This window comes from Lycium barbarum, chromosome 7 (assembly GCF_019175385.1).
Source record: "Lycium barbarum isolate Lr01 chromosome 7, ASM1917538v2, whole genome shotgun sequence".
NCBI classification, from domain to species: Eukaryota; Viridiplantae; Streptophyta; class Magnoliopsida; order Solanales; family Solanaceae; genus Lycium; species Lycium barbarum.
In genome coordinates this window covers 37,208,775-37,232,528 of record NC_083343.1, presented here as the reverse complement: position 1 = coordinate 37,232,528, position 23,754 = coordinate 37,208,775, and the positions used below count along the sequence as shown (strand labels likewise).

Below are 23,754 nucleotides of genomic sequence, written 5' to 3'. Positions count from 1 at the left end.
CTAAACACATTAACTGCTTATTATTAATTTCAACACTATTATCTAAACACGTAATTACTTATTTATAAATTCAACTTCAATACCTATAAGTGCTTTTCAGTACTTGATGATTATCAGTTACTTTTAATCAGCTAACCTAAATAGACTCTAAAGCATACCATTTCCCTCCAACTTTCCGCGACGAGAAGGTCAAGAAAAGGAAGAAAAAAAAAAGGATGATAACGCAATTGGACAAAATATACTGCCAGAGTTTAAACAACTAAGGACCTGTTGGGATATTATTGTGAAATATCTAGATTATATAATTACTAGTGTAATAATTACACAATCAAGTGATCATATATTTTTTTATATATATAAAATTATGGTGCTCGATTGGGCTTTTATTTATTCAGCAAAATAATCTAATCTAAAACAAAATGGGTTGAGCCCATAATAAGGCCCAACCCCAAATAAAGAAAAACAACATGGTCTGTCTAACTTTTGTCCTAAATCACATTTAGGAAAGTAAACTCTATGCCCTAATTTGCATTTGCTGATATGCGCCGGTGTGGAAATGACGAAGTTGCCCGAGTTTGTAACTCTCCCTGTTCGCTTGATTTGATCCACTCCTCCATTCCTTGCTCTTTTGTGCTGTTAATGTTGAAATCGATGTAAGTACGTCTTTTTCAACATCTTTTGCTTTGTGTTGGATTTCCAAATTTTTGAGAGATTTGAACCTTGTTCTTGTTCCGCATGTACTGATTCTGTGCTCGAGCTACTGAGTCGATCTCTCCCTGAGTTGATCTTGATGTTTCCATCTCCACTCAACTTGGTAAGCTCTTCATCTGTCACTGTTTTGCCCTTTTGTTGCAATTTACTTCTCTTATGAACTATCGATGTGAAAAATATAAGTCTCCTTCTCTTCGTAATTTTGACTCATATAGATTTGATTTTTGTCTATTTGAATGAGCACCATACGATGCTAATACCACAATAAAACATCCATCCTATCTATTTGGTCTAAATTAGTAATGAGAATCTGACTATATTTGTTCTGCATAGGTTGTCTCTAATGTGCGCTACTAAATCTTGTATCTGGGCTAAGATGAACTTGTGTGCTTGTTTCTTTTCCTTTGGCATTGCTGTTTTTGTGCTATTGTTGTCTCATGAATACTCCATTATAATAACATGAGTACCTAGAAACCTTGAATCTCTAAAATTAGAGCCTCCTACCCTTGTGTGTGTTGAATTATATAGTTTAGAAACCTGCAAAAAGGTAAACAAAGTTAGTAAAAAGTACCACCATGTTTTCCTCCAAAGGGATTTGAACATGATGATTAATCTTCTTCCATTGTCCTTTCTCCAGCTTCCCAAACTACTCCCCTGGCTGCCATCACACCTTTCCATTATCTTTTAGTCCTTACAATCAAGTATGGAATCCGAGAATTATCACTATTGAGAATCTTTCTACAATTTGGTCCTAAATCCTGAAAATCATGACATTGAAAAGAGGCTTCATCTAAAGCCTGATTGGCTAAAGCATCAGCAAGCTTATTCCCTTCCCTCAAAATATGACTGAAAGAGATACTCATAGTATTCCTTATTTCCAAAATCTCTTCTATCCAAGTAGCAATTCCCCATAGTGGTTTCCATCCTTCCTCTAAAATTTTATAAATCATTTCAGAGTCAGTTTAAACTATTACATTATCAAGTCCTCCAATCCTACAATACCTTATAGCTTCTAAATGTCATCATCTCAGCATCTGTATTTGTGGTGATGCCTATCGCTGCAGCTTGAGCATATTCCAAGTTCCCATCAGTGTTCCTCAAACAGAAACCATAAGCATTTCTACCAGGATTTCCCCTAGAGGCTCCATCTATATTGCACAACAACCAACCTGCTGGTGAAAAATTCCATACAACCTTTGTAACTTTTCAAACTATTACTTCCATTCTCTAGCATAGTAATCAATTCTTCCCATTTGTGTGGCACCTGTGTCATTAAGGGATTTCTGATCATCGCCAATCTTTGAATAGTTGCAAAAACTTGGTATATGACTCTACCAATTGATATTTTCCCTCCATGCTTGATTACATTCCTTTTCTTCCATAGTTCCTAAATAATGATAGCAGAAATAGCCTGAAAAATCATCTTTTATCTTCCTTTAACTGGTGCAGTCCACCACTTCACAATTCTTTGTTGTAGAAGTATATCCTTCCATGTTCAACCCTACAATTGAAGAAAAGTAGGACCAAGTCCTATTAGCTGCATGTGAGGTAGCAAACAAACGTTGGATTGTCTCTTCCTTAGGATTAGAGCAATACCAACATCTGGATGCTAGATTATAATGCATTTTCTTCAAAACATCATCCAAAGGTATCTTGTATTTCTAACATCTCCATAAGAAAATATATATCTTGAATGGAAACCCCTTAATCCACATGTGCTTATAAACATTCATATTTTTCCCTCTCAATCTAATATACTCCTATGCTGATTTTACAGTAAATTCACCCTTAGTATCTAGAATCCACCATGGTCTGTCCATTCCCCTTTATATAATTATAGGTCTAATTGTGTTGCTAATATGCTGCACTATATCTTCAGGAAGTAATTCTCTCAATCTCTCCAAATTCCACTGTCCCTGATCAACCACAGCAGCAACATTTTGAACATTCTCATCATAACCTTCTACAGAGTAGTATAGATCACCCATTCTTGTCTAATTATCAAACCAAAATTGAGAATTCCCATACCTACTTGCCACCAAATGTGTTGTTATTGTCACGACCCAACCCCGTAGGCCGTGACTGGTGCCCGACCTGGACACCCGTATACATACTCTTTAGCCATATGTTCATTTCACAACAAATTCAATATGGATCATATAACGACCAAACCATGGTCTCAGAACTGTCACATAAATATTCATATAAATGCAAGCCGACAAGGCTGCTACCACAACATGATGATATTTGCAAGCCGTCGAGGCTGCTACCATGATAGAATAAGCATACTGATAACACACACACAACTGATCACGTCTGAATACGACCCACACACATGTCCACAGACCTCTAAGAGTTTAACAGTAAAATATGACGGGACAGGGCCCCGTCGTACCCTTAAACAACATATGCATATATTTAGATCAAAGGGTCTATACCAAAGTCTAGGCTCCGGAACAACAGAACTCTCCAAGATAGCAGAAGGGAAATCTTAAGCTGTCGGATCACCAAAGCGAGTATCTGCACCTACGGGTATGAAACGCAGCCCCCCGAAGAAAGAGGGTCAGTACGGAATATGTACTGAGCATGTAAAGCATGAAATACAGCAAACAGGATTATAACTGAAATAAGGGGTACATAAAATTGGTACAATAATCAGAATACCAAATGCTTGCTTTCGAAACATAATCATGCATGTCATTATCATATATTATATCCGGCACCATAATGGGACTCGGTGAACATGGTCGCCACCCCGTCTCTGGCGCCATAACACAGCATACTCCAGAACATAATATAACTCCGTAACACAGCATAACTCCGTAACATAGCATAACATCATAACACAGCATAACACCATAACACAGCATAACTCCAGAATATATACTTATATATTGTACCCGACCCTTTAATGAGGGACTCGGCGAACAATGCAGTGGAAGTGTGCACGATAACATACCCGGCCCGGGACTCGGTGAAAGATATAATGAGATATGCACGATCAGAGTAGTGAGAAACTATATGCAATTTAAAACATTTTTTAAGGACTCAATAGAATAGTCAACACGAACCATCGTTCGCAAATTTCAAATAATAGTCATCTCATATACCTTTCGAACGTCCCTGTGGATTATATCAAAATGGAACTTTTAAATCATGTGTATATATCAATATATATGAACCAAAATATAAATTATGGGAATCAAGATCAATAGCCATCCTAGTGGCTCTAGGAATAGGAATTTCCTTTGGAATCGTATATATATCGTATATTCATTTCACAACGATCATGCCAAAAGAAAGAAGGGTTAGCTTCACATACCTTTAGTGCTTATTCGTCACACAGTATGTATACGCTACCCAATAATACTTCGACCTATATTAAGATGCCAACAACTACGTTTAAGTTACGGGGAGATTCAAAACGTATTCTAACGTTAGTAACTCCTTTCTAGATGTTTAGACGACATTTTCTCTTGCATCCAAACCAACCACACACAACCAATCCAACATCAATAATTATGTGTTCAATACCAATCCAGACAGCCCACACAACATTCCAAACAGCCCACATTCATAACATGCAATAACGATTCACATACGGCTACGACATTCTCAAGTTACTTCTAATAGTTTGTAGCCTTAACGTTTGCATGTAACAACTTACAACAGCCCATCCAACATACAATATGATGTATACTCTTAACCTATAATTAGGCTTTCCAACTTAATGAAAACACAAGTCCAAAACAGTCCCTAACCAACAACACATCCAAAACAGTCCCTAATCGATAACATAACAATGTTCGGAATTCTTGCAAACGTTTACGAACATACTAAGACAACCACATACGATTTTTACGCATTATTTCATGTCTTCTTTTCATATAATTTCAGTAAGTTATGACCAGCTATCCACACGACAAGTACAACATCAATTCATACGCAACTAAGCTATATCGTCATTTCTATAATCCTTACAACAACTCACAAACGACTTTAGTTTCAACTCCAACCATTAAACACCTTCATTTCCATCATAAATTTCATGATAATAACAATCAAAATATCAAGTAAAAATAGTTCACTAACTTCCTTACAAAACAGTCCACACACGGTTTCAACATGCTTCAACATCACTCACATAAAATCATAGATTCACTTTATTTTCATACTAACACAACTTCACCTTTAACCTTCCAATTCTTTTCATTATTTTTACCATGAGATCTATGATAGTAACATCCATATTTATTAAAGAAAATTAGTTCATTAATTCCACCAAAACAGTCCCCTTGGTCACAACAACATTCCAACACCAACGTTCATGATTTTATGCATGCGATTCATGTTCATCAAGTTACAACCATACTTCAACATCAACACCTATAACCTCATGGTTATTATCATGTTCCAACATCAAAACACCTTATTTCATGCATACAACTTATATTCACACATCTACATCACCCTTAATACAAGCAAAAGAAAGTTAGATCTTACCTTGACAACTTGACTTCTCAACTTGGTTAGAGTTTGTGAATTGAGATGAAAATGGTTCTTGTTGCTCCAAAGAATATCTTCACGTTTTAGGGACCTTATAAAGGGTTGAAACACCTTGGAAAATAATTTTTGGATCAAGACTCAAAGAGCTCAAAAATCAGCCAAGGTGGCCGAATGCTTTCTCTCACTAGGTTTAGGTTTTTCTTTCTTTGTGTTGTGTAGTTGAAATGAATTGTGATGGCTGATTTCTTGGTCAATATTTGGTTCAACTTTGATGCCTACAAGTTGGAACATGCTCCACTTATGGCATGAGTCATTCCATTAACTTTACACTTAAAATTTTCTAATTTTTTTCCCCTCAACATTCGGCTAGACTCCTTGGCCGAACACCCCCCTTTGTCTCCTTTCTTCTTTATTTTCAATTGTTTACAAGACAATTGTAAGTGTGTTGAATGATTCATACACCACCCTTTGTCCTTTTGTAATCATACCAAGATGAATGATCAATTTTTAATGTGAAATGATCCCTCCACCATGTTATGTCTTCACAAAATAATGTATACTTTCATAAAGTAGTGGATGCTTCATTATTCAATTGCATGACTAACTTTTTCTCCTCCAAATTTCAGTCCTATGGCCGAATGTAACATGCATATTTCTTCCAATTTAATTGTCCACAATATATTGAAAATGTAGTGGATGAATCAACATTTATTTGCACATTTGTATGTCTTCCATTAGCCTTATTTTAGATGACTTTGTGTCATCCTTTTACCTTGGACGTTGATGCTCTTGTTGACTCATTATTGTCACAAATTTTTACTTAACACCACAATTAAGTAATTCCTAATCTCCAATAACATTTTTATACTAAGTAAAATTTATAACCGATTAGTTCTAGTTTAGAAATTAAAAATCCGAGGTTTCTATCTCACGTCGATTCCTCCGCGAATAACTCGACGTATAAAATACGGGGTCTAACATTCTCCCCCCCCCCCCCCCCCCCCCATTTAGAACATTCATCCTCGAATGTTGAATTGGTCCAGTAAGGTCCTATAGAAATTTTGGGGCGTCTCCCTTATCGTTATAACATACAGTTCATCAGGCAATTAATATAATCAAGTGAGGAGTTGAAGTTACCCTTAGGCGTAGAGAACAAGTAGGGATACTTGTCTTTCATCTCCTCCTCGGCTTCCCAAGTCATCTCTTCCCTGTTGTTGTTTCGCCATAATACTTTGACGGAAGCCACGTCCTTAGTCCGTAACCTCCTAACCTGCCGATCAAGTATGGCTATAGGCTGCTCCTCGTATGATAGTTCCTCTGTCACTTGGACATCATCTATAGGGAATACTCTGGACGAATCGCCTATACATTTGCGAAGCATTGACACATGGAAGACTGGATGCACTGCTTCCAAATCAGCCGGTAGGTCTAATTCGTAGGAAACCTGGCCCACTCTGCGGACAATCTGATAAGGTCCAATATATCTCGGACTTAGCTTCCCTTTCTTGCCAAATTTCATAACACCTTTCATGGGCGACACCTTCAGAAATACCCAGTCACCAACCTGAAACTCTAAGTGTCGACGTCGATTATCTGCATATGATTTCTGCCGACTCTGGGCTGCCAGTAATCTCTCCTGGATAAGCTTCACTTTATCAACAGCCTGCTGAATCATATCTGGGCCTATCAAGTTGGTCTCACCAACATCAAACCATCCAATAGGTGATCTGCACTTCCTCCCATACAAGGCCTCATACGGTGCCATCTGAATACTTGAATGGTAGCTGTTATTATAGGCGAACTCAATAAGTGGCAAATGATCATCCCAGCTACCCCGGAAATCCATAACACAGGCCCGTAACATATCTTGTAATGTCTGAATGGTACGCTCGGCCTGTCCGTCAGTCTGAGGGTGAAACGCCGTGCTGAGACTCACTTGTGTCCCCAATCCCTCCTGGAAGGATCTCCAGAAGTTAGCTGTGAACTGGGCTCCTCTATCAGAAATAATAGTTGTGGGAACCCCGTGAAGTCTCACTATCTCCTTAAGGTACAACCTGGCATAATCCTCAGCTGAATATGTAGTCCTGACTGGAAGGAAATGAGCTGACTTTGTCAACCTATCAACGATGGCCCAAACAGAGTCATATTTTCGCAGAGTGCGAGGTAAACCTATGACGAAGTCCATATTGATCACCTCCCACTTCCAGGTCGGAATCTCCATCTCTTGTAATAGTCCTCCGGGCTTCTGGTGTTCAACCTTAACCTGCTGACAATTCGGACACTGAGTAACAAATTCTGCTATATCCTTCTTCATGCCATCCCACCAATCTGAGGTCATGATACATCTTCGTTGACCCTGGATGAATAGAATAACGGGCACAGTGTGCCTCTCCCATCACCTGTTGTCGTAACCCTGCAACCTCAGGTACACATAATCTATCTTTGTATCGTAGTACCCCGTCAGGTGCAACCTTAAATGGGGTCTCTTCCTTTTGAAGAGCTGCATACCTATGATGTACAAGGATAGGGTCCTCGTACTGGTGTCTCTTTATCTCTTCTATGATAAAGGACTCAGTAACTCCCCGAACAGAAACCCTGCCGTTATCAGAATCGGCCAAACAGATTCCTAAATTAGCTAGCTGGCGAATCTCACGGACTATCTCGTTCTGTTCTGGTTGCACGTCTGCCAAACTACCCATAGATCTACGGCTGAGTGCATCTGCTACAACATTTGATTTCCCTGGGTGGTATAGAATATCAACATCATAGTCTTTCAGCAACTCTAGCCACCGCCACTGCCGCAAATTCAGCTCCTTCTGCTTAAAGATGTACTGGAGACTCTTATGATCTGTATAAATGTCCACATGCACACCATATAAATAATGTCTCCATATTTTTAGAGCATGAATCACCGCTGCTAATTCCAGGTCATGGGTGGGATAATTTCTTTCGTGCTTTCTGAGCTGTCGGGAGGCATAGGCTATAACTTTTCCATGCTGCATCAGCACACAACCTACCCCAACACCGGAAGCATCACAATAAATGACATAGCCATCCGGTCCCTCAGGAAGAGTTAGAACTGGGTTTGTAGTCAATTTATCTTTCAGCAATTGGAAGCTCCGCTCAAAAGCGTCGGTCCACTGGAACTTAGCTGCCTTCTGGGTTAGCCTCGTTAAAGGTGCTGAAATTGAGGCAAACTTCTCTACGAACCTTCTATAATACCCTGCTAGCCCCAGAAAGTTGCGTACTTCAGTAGGTGTCGTAGGTCTAGGCCAAGTCTTCACCGCCTCAATCTTCTGCGTATCTACCCGAACGCCATCAGCTCCAATAATATGCCCCAAGAATGCTACTGAAGTCAACCACAATTCACACATAGAGAACTTAGCATACAATTTCTGGTGCTGGAGCACCCTAAGTACCGTTCTCAAGTGATCTGCATGCTCCTCTTCTGATCGTGAGTAGACCAGAATATCGTCAATGAATACGATTACGAACAGATCAAGAAATGGCTTGAACACTCTATTCATCAAATCCATAAATACCGCTGGAGCATTGGTCAACCCAAAGGACATCACTCTAAACTCGTAATGCCCGTATCGGGTCCTGAATGCAGTCTTCGGAATGTCTGCCTCCTTTACCCGCACCTGGTGATAACCTGACCGCAGGTCTATCTTCGAGAAACACTTAGCACCCTGCAACTGGTCAAATAGATCATCGATCCTGGGGAGAGGATACCTGTTCTTTATTATTACTTTATTCAGCTACCTATAATCAATACACATCCGCAACGACCCATCCTTCTTCTTTACAAATAATACCGGTGCTCCCCAAGGTGATGTACTAGGCCTTATGAAACCCTTTTCTAATAAATCTTTCAGTTGCTCCTTTAGTTCCTTCAGTTCCGCCGGTGCCATTCTGTAAGGAGGAATAGATATGGGCTGAGTGTCTGGTAACACGTCTATAGCGAACTCTATCTCCCGCTCAGGCGGAAGGCCTGGGAGTTCATCTGGGAATACATCGGGAAACTCGCTAACCACCGGCACTGACTGAATAGTCGGCGCCTCTGCCTTCAGGTCGTGTACCCGTACCAGATGATAGATATAACCTTTTTGACCATCTTCCTTGCCTTGAGGTATGAAATAAACTTACCCCTCGGCGATGCTGTATTTCCCATCCACTCTATCATCGGCTCTCCTGGGAACTTAAATCAGACTATCTTGCCTCGACAGTCGACGTTAGCATAACAAGAAGCTAACCAATCCATACCCATAATAACATCAAACTCAGTCATATCTAGTTCTATCAAATCTGCCTTAGTGCAACGACTATATATGTTCACTGAACAGTCTCTATATACTTGTCTTGGTATAATAGAACTCCTACTGGTGTAGCTACCTCAAATGGTTCTATCGATTCGGGTTTTATCGCAATTCTACTAGCAATAAGTTGGGAAATATATGATAATGTGGAGCTTGGGTCTATCAATGCATACACATCTCGAGAGAAAATCAATAGCATACCTGTAACCACATTAGGTGACGCCTCCTGATCCTGCCTAGTAGACAAGGCATATATGCGGTTCGAAGGACCGCTAGAACTGGAAGCTCCGTCACGACCTCTACCGCGGCCTGCTGGTACCTAGAAACCCTGCCCCATAGGGCGCACAGCCACAAAAGAAGATGAACCAGCCACTAATCCAGTAGGCTGAGCTGCACCGCCTGGACTACCTCCGAGTGGGCAATCCCTCATAATATGGCCCTGACGGCCGCAAGAAAAGCAAGCACCTGTAGCACGATAACATTCGCCAGAATGTTGTTTCCCACATCAAGAAAACCGAGGCAAGGGTGGCCTCGACTGACTCGGAACCCTAGGCATTTGTGAACCCGAAGCCTTGGAGTTCTGACCGGCTCCTGAATACCCAGTATTATCAAATCTCCTACCAGTGAGTTGTGGGGGTGCACTCCGTGCTAGCTGAGAAGGATATCTACTGTGCTGCTGCTGAGGCTGCCTGCCTCGAAATTCACCCGGATAGCCGGCTGACCTAGCTCTCTTGTGCTGGCCTCTGTCATAGTCTCTATCGGGCTGACACCCCCTGTATCGATCCTCCATCCCCTGGGCATACGCCTGCAACCGAGCGATATCCATCCCTGGCTGGGAGGCCATTACCATACAGCTATCAACCATGTAACGATCCAAACCCATCACATACCGATGCATCCTATCGGTCATATCAGCTACAATGATAGCCGCATATCTAGCCAACGAATCGAACTCGAGACTATAATCCAGAACGCTCCTGCCATTCTGCCTCAGTCGTAAGAATCTATCGACTCTGGCTCGCCGCATTTCTGGAGGCAGAAAATGGCCAAGGAAAGCCTCCACGAACTCATCCCACACTGCTGGAGGAGCATCCGCGCCCCTAGACAACTCCCACAACTCATACCAGTTGACAACTACGTCCCGCAGTCGATACAAAGCTAACTCCACAGACTCAGTCTCAGAAGCCTTAATTAACCTCAGCGTACGCTGCATCTGTCGAACGAACTCTTGCGGGTCCTCCTCGGGCTTCGACCCGAAAAATTCTGGAGGGTTACAACTTAGGAAGTCACAGGCCCTCAGACTGTCATGTCTATCCGCCTGGTCAACCCCTAGTCCTTGCCTGCGAGTCTGTCCGACCACTAGTCTGGTGAGTAACTGAACTGCATCCCTCATAGCTCTATCCTCCGCCCCTGGTTGAGGAGCTGGAGGCTCATGTGCTAGGTCCTCGGTAGCTGGCAGTGGAGCCGCCCCCTGACCCGGAGCTGTCGCTGCCCTAGGTTCCTCTTGAAATGGCGGTGTGGCAGAACTCGCGGACTGAAGAAAAACCTCAGGCAAAATCTGAGCACGAGCCCTAGTAACTCTCCCAGTCTGGCTAGTTTCTCCTGCTATTGATTTACCCTTCTGGGCAGCTGTCGCTTTCATCGGTGGCATAGCTGTAAACGTAATAGTCTGTTAGAAAAAGATCACCCTAATAATATAACTCTATCGCACGATCTAAGATAAGAAGGAAAGATGACATCCTAAATATCCTGTAGCTTCCTGTTTATAGATGTGGTGCACAACACACCGATAAACAAGACTCTACTAGACACGGTCTGTAGACACTCCGAGGATGAACTGCTCTGATACCACTTTTGTCACGACCCAACCCCATAGGCCGTGACTGGTGCCCGAACTGGACACCCGTATACATACTCTTTAGCCATATGTTCATTTCACAACAAATTCAATGTGGATCATATAACGACCAAACCATGGTCTCAGAACTGTCATATAAATATTCATATAAATGCAAGCCGACAAGGCTGCTACCACAACATGATGATATTTGCAAGCCGGCGAGGCTGCTACCATGATAGAATAAGCATACTGATAACACACACACAACTGATCACGTCTGAATACGACCCACACACATGTCCACAGACCTCTAAGAGTTTAACAGTAAAATATGACGGGACAGAGCCCCGTCGTACCCTTAAACAACATATGTATATATTTAGATCAAAGGGTTTATACCAAAGTCTGGGCTCCGGAACAACAGAACTCTCCAAGATAGCAGAAGGGAAATCTTAAGCTGTCGGATCACCAAAGCGAGTATCTGCACCTACGAGTATGAAACGCAGCCCCCCGAAGAAAGAGGGTCAGTACGGAATATGTACTGAGCATGTAAAGCATGAAATACAGCAAACAGGATTATAAGTGAAATAAGGGGTACTGAAAATTGGTACAATAATCAGAATACCAAATGCTTGCTTTCGAAACATAATCATGCATGTCATTATCATATATTATATCCGGCACCATAATGGGACTCGGTGAACATGGTCGCCACCCCGTCTCTGGCGCCATAACACAGCATACTCCAGAACATAATACAACTCCGTAACACAGCATAACTCCGTAACACAGCATAACTCCGTAACATAGCATAACATCATAACACCATAACACAGCATAACTCCAGAATATATACTTATATATTGTACCCGGCCCTTTAATGAGGGACTCGGCGAACAATGCAGTGGAAGTGTGCACGATAACATACCCGGCCCGGGACTCGGTGAAAGATATAATGAGATATGCACGAGCAGAGTAGTGAGAAACTATATGCAATTTAAAACATTTTTTTATGGACTCAATAGAATAGTCAACACGAACCATCATTCGGAAATTTCAAATAATAGTCATCTCATATACCTTTCGAACGTCCCTGTGGATTATATCAAAATGGAACTTTGAAATCATCTGTATATATCAATATATATGAACCAAAACATAAATTATGGGAATCAAGATCAATAGCCATCGTAGTGGCTCTAGGAATAGGAATTTCCTTTGGAATCGTATATATATCGTATATTCATTTCACAACGATCATGCCAAAAGAAAGAAGGGTTAGCTTCACATGCCTTTAGCGCTTATTCGTCACACAGTATGTATACGCTGCCCAATAATACTTCGACCTATATTAAGATGCCAACAACTACGTTTAAGTTACGGGGAGATTCAAAACGTATTCTAACGTTAGTAACTCCTTTCTAGATGTTTAGACGACGTTTTCTCTTGCATCCAAACCAACCACACACAACCAATCCAACATCAATAATTATGTGTTCAATACCAATCCGGACAGCCCACACAACATTCCAAACAGCCCACATTCATAACCTGCAATAACGATTAACATACGGCTACGACATTCTCAAGTTACTTCTAAAAGTTTGTAGCCTTAACGTTTGCATGTAACAACTTACAACAGCCCATCCAACATACAATATGATGTATAATCTTAACTTATAATTAGTCTTTCCAACTTAATGGAAACACAAGTCCAAAACAGTCCCTAACCAACAACACATCCAAAACAGTCCCTAACCGACAACATAACAATATTCGGAATTCTTGCAAACGTTTACGAACATACTAAGCCAACCACATACGATTTTTACACATTATTTCATGTCTTCTTTTCATATAATTTCAGTAAGTTATGACCAGCTATCCACACGACAAGTACAACATTAATTCATACGCAACTAAGCTATATCGTCATTTCTATAATCCTTACAACAACTCACAAACGACTTTAGTTTCAACTCCAACCATTAAACATCTTCATTTCCATCATAAATTTCATGATACTAACAATCAAAATATCAAGTAAAAACAGTTCACTAACTTCCTCACAAAACAGTCCACACACGGTTTCAACATGCTTCAACATCACTCACATAAAATCATAGATTCACTTTATTTTCATACTAACACAACTTCACCTTTAACCTTCCAATTCTTTTCATTATTTTTACCATGAGATCTATGATAGTTCTCTAGCTTGCAACAAGTTCTTCCAGGTTTGATATTCATATTTCCATTGAATAATCACAGGATTCTCTTTTCTACAATATTTATTGAACATAAATGCACTCCATAAAGAAGGTTTTGTTCTAAGATTCCACCACAATTTATAAAATAAAGCCATACATACTGGCACGCCCCAAAACCCACCCTTAACGTGACCGGCATCCGACATCATGAACAACATCGGAAGAACCTAAAACATGCAATAACAACACTTGAACCCGCCAGGTTCAATATTCACCTCCAATAGTTTATAAAATAAATACAATCAAATCATGAATATATAAATTAAATCAGCGACAGTCTTTATTAATCAAATACATAGTTAAACGTAACAACGTGCCCGAGATTTAATCAATAACTCAACAACTACCCACAAATGTATACTATAGAGATTCTAAGCTAAAGGAATAATAGTCTGACTCATCGGGACGCCGCCCGGAAAACTAATATAATGAATGAATGAATAAATAAATAAATAAATAAATAAATAAATAGGGTGTCCCACGAATGAATGTGTGGACTTACCAAATTAGCAGCAACAGAAAGTCCTTCCTTATACGCCTGGAGTATCAAGAACCCGCTCTTCTCCATTACCTAACACACCATAAAAAACAACAATGGTATGCCTGAGTACTTCGTACTTAGTGAGTGCCTCGGGGACAATCAGTAATAAGAAAATAGAGTACATAATACATAAAGAAATTAGTCTTGAAGATCATGTGAAAGTAATGTAAGAGCAGTTATTCAGTTTGTGTGTCTCAATAAGAATTATCAAAACCGATTACAAGGCCTCTTGTCAAGGTACGACTTCAAATATGCCTTTCAGCTGACCATAATTAACAACGACAATTCCATGAGAAAATAAGAATATCACACATGCCAATACAGGCCCAAAAATCAAGCACATCGAATGGGTGACTGTAGAGGTTCCCTTGTCACAGCGCACCACACCGAAATATGAAATTCAACGGTGGCTATCCTTCCTTCCGAATAGCTAGGCATAATCACACCCCAAATAGCGAACCCGGAATTAGACACTCTTCCTCCCGAATGGCTAGGCATTATCACACTAGGATCCATAGTGATCACCCTTCCTCCTGAGTAGCTAGGCCAAACACAACAATGAAGTTCATAGCATAGCAGCCGAATCATATTTCCTCTCAAGGTAGTCACTTTATCAATTTGCATTAAAATTCATTAGAACATTATAAAGTTATATCATCTCATGGTTAGCGTTGAAAACGTTTGCAATTCTTTAAACAAGATTCAATTATCATTGTTTCATTATGAACACCATTATCAACAATTAGCATTCAATTATGATCATCTCTTATAGACGAAAACAATAATGATTTCATATACAAATATAGAGTATGTTACAATCTAAGTTTAATGTGGGTTTGTCCCCTCACACACATTAACAACCGTTTAGACATGAATTAGAGTTCAAGAAACATGAAAAGGTTACCTTTTTATTCATTAATGAACATTGAATGATTTCAAACAAGTTTTCAAAGGAGAGATATACCTTAATATGTTAAACAAAGTTTAACAATTCACTTTTCTAGTGAAGAACACCCAAACCCTAGCCTGAATCACTTTAGGAAGAATTATGTTGCAAACCCTAGGTTGTAGTAACAAGAATCATGGGTTTGATGTTAGGATTGATAATTAACGATTAAGACGTTCTTACCTTAGTTTGGAGCCCTAGAGAGAGATTTTCATCCTTAGGGTTTTTAAGAGTGAAAAGAATGAAAGAGAACTAAAATTTTGCAACTTATATAATTTCAGCCCGTCAGGTACATTCTACGGTACAAACAACGGAGCGTCGATCTGCTCCATCGAATGGTCTTTGTGCTAGGTCAATTCTACAGTACAAATGACGGAGCGTCGATCTGCTCCGTCAAAGTCATGAAATTTTCAGTGAGCAACTTTCTTTTCCTTACTTTCAACAGTGCAATGGATGGAGTGTCGAATAGATCGACGACACAAAGGACGACCGTCAAACCTCATTTTCGCGAAACTACTATGAATTTTAATTTTCACCATCTCCTCTTGGGTCTTTAGCCTAAAGTCATGCACGTAACCCAATGTATAAGGTTCCAAAGGACTCATACAATGCTTTCACACTCTATATGAATTTACGGGATGTTACATTATCCCCTCCCCTTAAGATTCATTCGTCCTCGAATGCGAATAATAGTCGGGAAAAGGGTACCAAACACGGGTTGTATCAATCAATGAAATCAATCCATCTAAGAATAACTAAAACCTTAACTCCTGCCTGCAACGGGGAACAAGTGAGGATATCACTTCTTCATGTCTTCCTCTATTTCCCAAGTAGCTTCCTCAATATTATGGTTTGCCACAAAACTTTAATCGATCTAGAATCTGGGTTTCTCTTCATAGGTTAACCCGTTATTAATTTCAATCTCTTCATAGTTCAACACATGGGTCAGGTTGTAACAACCTTAACATCGAAATGTGAAACACAGGATGCACCATGGCCATACCAGATGGTAACTTCAACTCATAAGCCACCGTCCCAATTTTCCTAACAATCTCATAAGGGCCAATAAAATGAGGACTAGGTTTCCCATTTTTACCAAACCGCATTACTCCTTTCATCGGCGACACTTTTAAGAACACCTTGTCACTGACAGAAAACTCTAGCTCACGCTGCCTCATATCCGTACAAGACTTCTGTCTACTCTGAGCTGTCTTGTGTCGTTGCACAATAAGATTAACTTTCTCAATTGCTTCATGAACTGAATCAGGACCCAACATTTCCACTCCAGTTGGTTCAAACCAACCAACTGGAGACTGACAACGCCTCCCATAAGAGCCTCATAGGGAGCCATTTGAATACTCGCTTGGTAACTATTATTGTACGCGAACTCCACAAGAGGTAGGTGTTCATCCCAAATTCCTCCAAAATCAATTGCACAAGCACGTAACATATCCTCCAAAGTTTGAATAGTTCTCTCTGCCTGCCCGTCAGTTTGAGGATGAAAGGCAGTGCTCAACTCACTCTAGTCTCCAAACCTTCTTGAAACGCCTGCCAGAAATGAGCAGTAAATTGCGTACCTCTATCAGATATGATGGACGCCGGAACACCGTGCAACCTAACAATATCCTTCAAATATAACTTGGCGTACTCCGCCGCAGCATATGACGTCTTCACCAGAAGAAAATGGGCAGACTTTAGGGGTCTATCCACGATGACCCAAATCGAATCAAACTTGGCCCTGGTGTGAGGTGAACCCGCTACAAAATCAATATTTATCATCTCCCACTTCTATTGAGGAATATCAATGTTTTTGTAACGACCCGTTTGGTCGTTATAGTCCTTTATTGACTCATTTTGACCCGAGGTTAAACTTTTGATAAACGGACCTTTTCAGAAATTTCGTCAACTCCGAGAGGTCCGATTGATTTTTTAGAACTTGTATGTATGATTGGTTCGGTTCCCAATGCATTTTGATGCATTTTGGGACTTTGGATGGGAAATGAGAAGTAGGCACCGGTGGTTGACTGTTACACCTTGGATAAAAAAAACTTCCGTTGGTATGCAAGTGAATGAACTAGTGATGAGTACGAGCGTACGATGTTTCCGCGAGTAAGAAATAACATTTGACGACCCTAAGTGAGATTACGAAGGTAATCGCAATAAGAGAGAGGTTATGCTCCATAATGAATAATTATAGGTTTTGGAAATGTGAAAAGTTGCAAGTTTGCATTCTGGCCAGTTGGTCATAAAATGAAATACGGACCGTAAAGTGGTATACGTTCCGTAAACTGCCATGTCGTATTTTGGCTTCCAAAAATTTAACTTTCTGCCAAATGAGCAAATGGTTAAAAACGACCCAAAATACGGACCGTAAAGTGATTTACGGCCCGTAAACTGCGTCCGTAAATCACCACATCTCAGTTTGAGTTTCTGTTTCTGATATGATTAAATATGACCACGAAGGGCGGTCCGTAAACTGGAATACGGATCGTAAACCAAGTTTACGACCACTGTGCACTTCAAATCAGATTTTAAGTCATTAAATATGGGGACCAAGGCTTATTTCATTTCACTTCTACATCACACCCCTTCTCTCTAGAACATCTCTCTACATATATTCCATAAGAATTCAAGGATATTTGGTGATCAACAACATAAATCAAGGGAATCAAGTGTAAGAAAACCATCAAGATCATCCAAGGTCAAGAAATCCAAATGGAGATAAACTAGGGTTTTGCTCAAAGTGGAGTATTATCAACTAAAGCTTGTTCCTACAACATTTAAGGTAAGATTCATGATATTTATATGTTGTTTAAGGTAGTTAAGAGTTGAAATACTTGGATTGTAGAAGAGTATAGAAAAATGAGTCATGAATATGGAATAGTGTCATTTTGAGAAATAGTATGAATTGAGCTATGGGTCTTGATGTATTGTGATGTAAATACGATATAAATGATGTTGAGAACATGAGATGAACAATGTATGTAAATGGACGTCGTGTGTGTTATGGCCATGGTTATGGATGAATTACATGTAAGTCTAGAAATATGGATAATGTGAATGAGTGATGGATATTGTTATGGCATCGTGAATTTATTATTGACGTTTGGGAGTTGAGATACGTTATGGAGGAGATGCTATCCGATTTTCTCTAGTTTTAGTCATAGATGCTAGTTATCGATTCTAATGATAGTATGACTTTAATGAAGGTAGAAACGCGATCGTTGAAGGGGAACGTACAAGCGATAAATAGTCGAACAAAAAGGTATGTAAGGCTAACCCTTCTTTTATAAGGCATGATTCTTTGACCAAACATCTAAATCCTCTATACGAGTATGTTGTCTTTCAAATAATTTTATCTTCCGAGCTTGTAAGCTCATGAGTCTTGATACGCTACGATTGTACTAAGTTCCTCGCATGACGAGTAGGCCTATTAAGGTAGATGAAATGAATGATGATGATAGTGATAATGGTATTGATGATGGCTATAATGATAATAACGATGACGATTGTGATAATGGGGTTAAAAGTAAAGATGCTTATGAGCTATTGTGTATATGTATGACTATTACGGAATACCGAGCTTATATGGCCGGGTAGTATATGTATAGATGTATATGTATGTATATTTACGTAACGCGCGCACACCACTGCAGTCGGGTATGGACAACACTGAGCCTTGGTAGGGCCAGGTACGTGTAACACTGAGCCTTTTTTGGCCAAGTATGTATGATCACCGAGCCTATATATGATCGAGTACGTGAAACACCGATCCTACGTGGTCGGGTATGTTATATAAGGATATGTATGAAACACCGATCCTACGTGGTCGGGTATGCTATGTAAATGCTATGTGTATGACATGATTATGTATATGATATGATTACGAATATGATATGACCATGTATATGAATGTGAATAAGGGCATGTATACGAATACGAGCACAAATATGGTACGGGTATTATGGTGGAGTACGGATAGTGATGTATGTACACAAATACATATTAGTAAGGGAAAGTTCCTATGAAAGGCAAGTAAGTGCATATGACGATGATATTGCCATTTCCCATCTTATGATATTTCTTATGTTGCTATCTATGATTCTATATTGATATTGACTATGCTTTACATACTCAGTACATTCTTCGTACTGACGTCTTTTTATTTGTGGACGCTGCGTCATGCCCGCAGGTGCACAGGAAGACAGGCTTGATCCATAGCGGTATTCTCAGAGAGCACCTAGCAGAGCTCCATTTCATTCGAAGCCATAGCTTTTAGGTACTCATTCTTTTGTGTACATAATTATGGGCACAACGGGGTCCTGTCCCGCTCATGTGATATGTTATACCCTTCTTAGAGGCTCGTAGTGACTTGTATATGGTTAGATATGTCTGGTCTTGTTGGCCCATATTTTGTATATCGTTTTGATAGCCTTGTCGGCTCATGTACGCTGGTGTGGCATAGATGCCAATCATTATATAAAGGCATTGTCGTCCAATGGGACTGGTATGATGAACGAATAGATTTATGTGTTTAATTGTATGGCTCACCTAGATGTAAGCATAAAAGTGAGTTAAGGGGTGCCCGGGTGGGCTAGAACCGAGTGCTCGTCGCGGCCCTCTAGACGGGTCGTGACATTGACTCGGTCAACGAGACCTTCATTGGAAATTTTCAGACCATGAGTGCGCTCATAGCATCTTTTTGTATGGTTGGATTATGAGCAGATGGCCTCGGGAATAACCCAGAAATTCGATGGAACACATGAGAATTTGGAGATTTCTGGTGTCTGGTGCCCGCAACAGCGGCACTAGAGCCGCCACGGCGGTACCGTTGTGGCGGTGTAGTGACCACTGGGGCGGTCATGAGAAAAAAGGCCCATACTGCTACAGCGGTGTACCCGACGCCGCAGCGGCGCCGCTGTGGCGGCACTCCCTTCGCCGCGGCGGTCACGGGCAGGGGAGTTTCATTAAATGTATCTTAAAATAAGACCTAGACCCTCATTATGTCATAACTCAATATTGGAGCTTGGGAAGGCTATTCTTGGGAATAAATTGAGGAATTTCTTGGAGGTAAAGCTTTGTCTAATCACTTACTTCTCTTTAAGTATTATCATCTTAGAATCATCCTTTCTCTTTTCAATCCCTTAGAAGTAGAATTTGAAGAAGGGTTTTGGGATACTTCTCCGTAAGGTTATAATTGATAAAATTGATGATGTTAGTACTAAAATGTGATGAATCTTAGCTTAGTAACCCCATATCTTCCACTTTTAACGTTGAATTTCAAATTTGGGGAATTAGGGTTCATACCCAATTTGGGGGTTTAACTAGGATGATTTAGGGATAATCCTTGAGCTAAATCATGAATTAATGTTTGGGTTATGATTGCCTAGGATTCAATTTGGTATTTTACTCGTGAATTTCCCATTTGGCCCTTGTGGGCCCTTTTCGCCCTTGTAGGTCCGTTTCCCCAATTTCTATGGTGAAATTGGACCTAATTTATATCATAGCAATATTAGTATCATTATTCATGATTTATAATTTAGAGTTAGATTATATTTAGACTACTTTGGTTCTGAGCTTCAGAGGAAGGGCAAGGCGATTGAGTGACTTGTTGGTGTTACAGTTCGGCAGTCTAGGTAGGTTTGGTTTACCTTTAGTTAGACTTAGTATAGTGAATCACATATTTATATTATGATGTCGGAGAAAGCATGTGAACCTTCGGGTGTGAAGTTGGGATGAATATTGCCTTAGGTTGGGCCCTGATGTGTGTTGCGACTAGCCACCCCGTTATATGGGTTCGAATTAATTGTGTTAGCTTGATGCCATGTGTAGTTGGTACCTAGTGAATATTGCTTATTTTCCTGATTTGGGATAGGATTGACATACCCGTTGATGGTATTTGTACTATGATACCTTACAGGCGTACCCACTGTTGGTACTTAAGTTATTGATATATGTTGGCATACCCACTGTTGGTATTGAGATGTGATATATTTTTGGCGTACCCGGTGATGCTCCGGTATCGTTGATTGAGAGAAACTGATATTTTATAAACTCTGTTACTTGAGTGATTGTGGAAAAGGCCGATGTCCGAAGATTCATTCCGGAATCTTTGTTTATATGAAACTGATAATGAATAAACTCTTTTACTTGAGTGATTGTGAGGAGGCCAATGTCCGAGGTTCAATTTCGGAATCGCTGATTTATGAAACTGATATTTGAAAACTCTTTGAGTGATTGTGAGGAGGCCGATGTCCGATGGTTATTTTCGGGCATCGTTGTGCATGTCCGTTTCCGATGTTAACCCAGATTTGATTGTAGTGCATGGGCTCCGCGAGTCCCCAGAGTGGTGCCGGTGAGACTCCCCCTGGGAGAAATTAGCCAGGGTCCCGTCTGTCTGTTTGGCAAAGATCCAGGATGAGTGGCACTTAGACTTTGCGAGTCACACTGGGTTGTGTTGCCGTGACGTCGATATTTCCGTCCAGAGTACATGTGTACATCTTATTTTCATAGCATGTCATGGCATCACATTCATACCATCATTGCATTGCATTATGACTTGAGTGAGATGTCGTGATGACTGTATTGTAATGGATTGTATTGTTGGTTCTATTGTGTTGAATGTTCCAGGATTAGATATACTCAGACTCATTATAGTGGGGTTATATACTTACATAGGTGTTGATGGATACTCGGTTATGATTATATGGTTTCATGCGTGATTGTTCTACTTGTTTATTTGCGTTATTTTCTGAACTGTGTTAACTATGCTTAGTCGGCCTATGATGCCTACCAGTACTGTTGTTTGTACTGACCTACACTTGTTGCATTCTTTTATGAATACAGAGTATCAGGCCGGATCTACTTCTCTGACTCGTAGCTGATCGACTGCTCAACTTCTACTTGAGTTTTCCAGGGTGAGCATGGTGTCCGCTAAGCTCGAAGACTCTTCTATTATTTATGTCTTACTTTTCTTCCAAGAAATGAATTGAGACATTTAATATATTTTTATTCAGACCAGAGTTATTCGGATGTAGATGCTCTTGTATGACTAAACCAGATACTGGGGTTCATTTACTTTCGGACTTATCTATATTATGCTATATTGTGCGACTCAAGTCATTTATTTCTTCCGCTATTTATTATATTTATTGATTGTGAACGTTGAGCTAAGGGTTCACCAGCCGAGGTGGGAATAGTAGGTGCTCGCATGACCTAGGCTAAAATGGGTCGTGACAAGTTAGTATCAAAGCCCTAGGTTACTCGGTCTTTAATATAAGAGTGTGTCTAGTAGAGTCTCATGGATCGGTACGATGAGCTTCGTACTTATCCGCGGGAAGCTATGGGACATTTAGGATATCTCATCTTCTTTCTGTCCATCGTGCTAATTTATTCAAATTGGTATTTGGAAAGACCAAATTGGTATTTGACTCTTATCTCTTCTCTCACAGATGGTGAGGACTCGAGCTACTACAGCCTGAGGTCAGGTGCCGGAGCCCATAGCTACAGCTGGCTCTCGAGGGCGCCTAGTCAGAGGTCGCGGCAGAGCAAGTGGCCACGGGGCTGCCCCAGCCAGAGGTAGAGCTCTGACGATAGGCCAGCGACGAGAGAGGTCTCCATCTCCCGAGCCCAAGTACCAGTCGGGTGAAGACCAGACTGTAGGGGAGGGCATAACCCTAGCACGGACACAACCTGAGGTTACTTCTAACCAAGCCATGCATGACACTATGGCTAGGATCTTAGTTCATCTTGATGGCTAGCAGGCGGCCGCTGGTGTTGCTACTCCTGGCAGGGGTTCACAGACTAGGGTTGGAGCACATACCCCTGAGCAGGGACCCACGCGGGTAGTACATCCCACTGCAGCTATGGCTCCCTGCATTGATGATATACTCGCTCATGGAGAGGATATTAGGCCTATGGATGGCGCCGTTATGACTGTTGCTGATCAGGATCTGGTGGGGAGGTTCAGGAAGTTAGAGCCGCCGAGGTTCCCTGGTACTTTGTCTGAGGATTCCTATGAGTTTATTCTTGATATGCATGAGTTGCTGCACCGTATGGGAATAGTGGCCACCCACGGCGTTGATTATGTGTCCTACCAATTTCAGGGCGACGCGAAGACGAGGTGGAGGTATTTCGTGTCGTGCAGACCTGAGGGTTCTCCTCCATTGACTTGGACTCAGTTCTACCGGGCCTTCCTTGAGAAGTATGTACCCCGGTATTTGAGATAGGCTCGTAGGGAGCAGTTTCTACACCTTGAGAAGAGGGCCATGTCCTTAGAGTCTTATGTGACTTATTTCCTTTATCTGGCCCGATACTCTACTCCGTTGATTCCTACCGAGGCTAATAGGGTCAGACGCTTTGTTGGAGGGCAAGTGGGCTCTCTATAGATTCCTTGCCTTCAGATGGAGTCTATGGGGGCTTCTTTCCAGTCTATTATTGAGCATACTTCGATGGTTGAGGGCGCCCAGGCCCGTACTTTTAGTGGTGGTGACTAGAGGCAACGTAAGACTGGCAGCTTTGGGGGTTCTGGTACAAGGGGCGCTGGTCAGTTTTCGAGGCCACCTCAGCCCTATTCCAGTCGTCCCGTACATTCATCATTACCGGCTTCCTCTAGTGAGCCA

General features: G+C 40.9%; 1 long non-coding RNA gene across 1 annotated transcript; it reads left to right on the top strand.

The window, feature by feature from the left end:
- Positions 1-407: 407 nt before the first annotated feature.
- On the top strand, positions 408-22,239 carry LOC132602234 (uncharacterized). Its single transcript, XR_009567674.1, has 3 exons — positions 408-814; positions 19,326-19,412; positions 21,980-22,239. It is a non-coding gene; the product is annotated as an uncharacterized LOC132602234 (long non-coding RNA).
- The last annotated feature ends 1,515 nt before the right edge of the window (positions 22,240-23,754 follow it).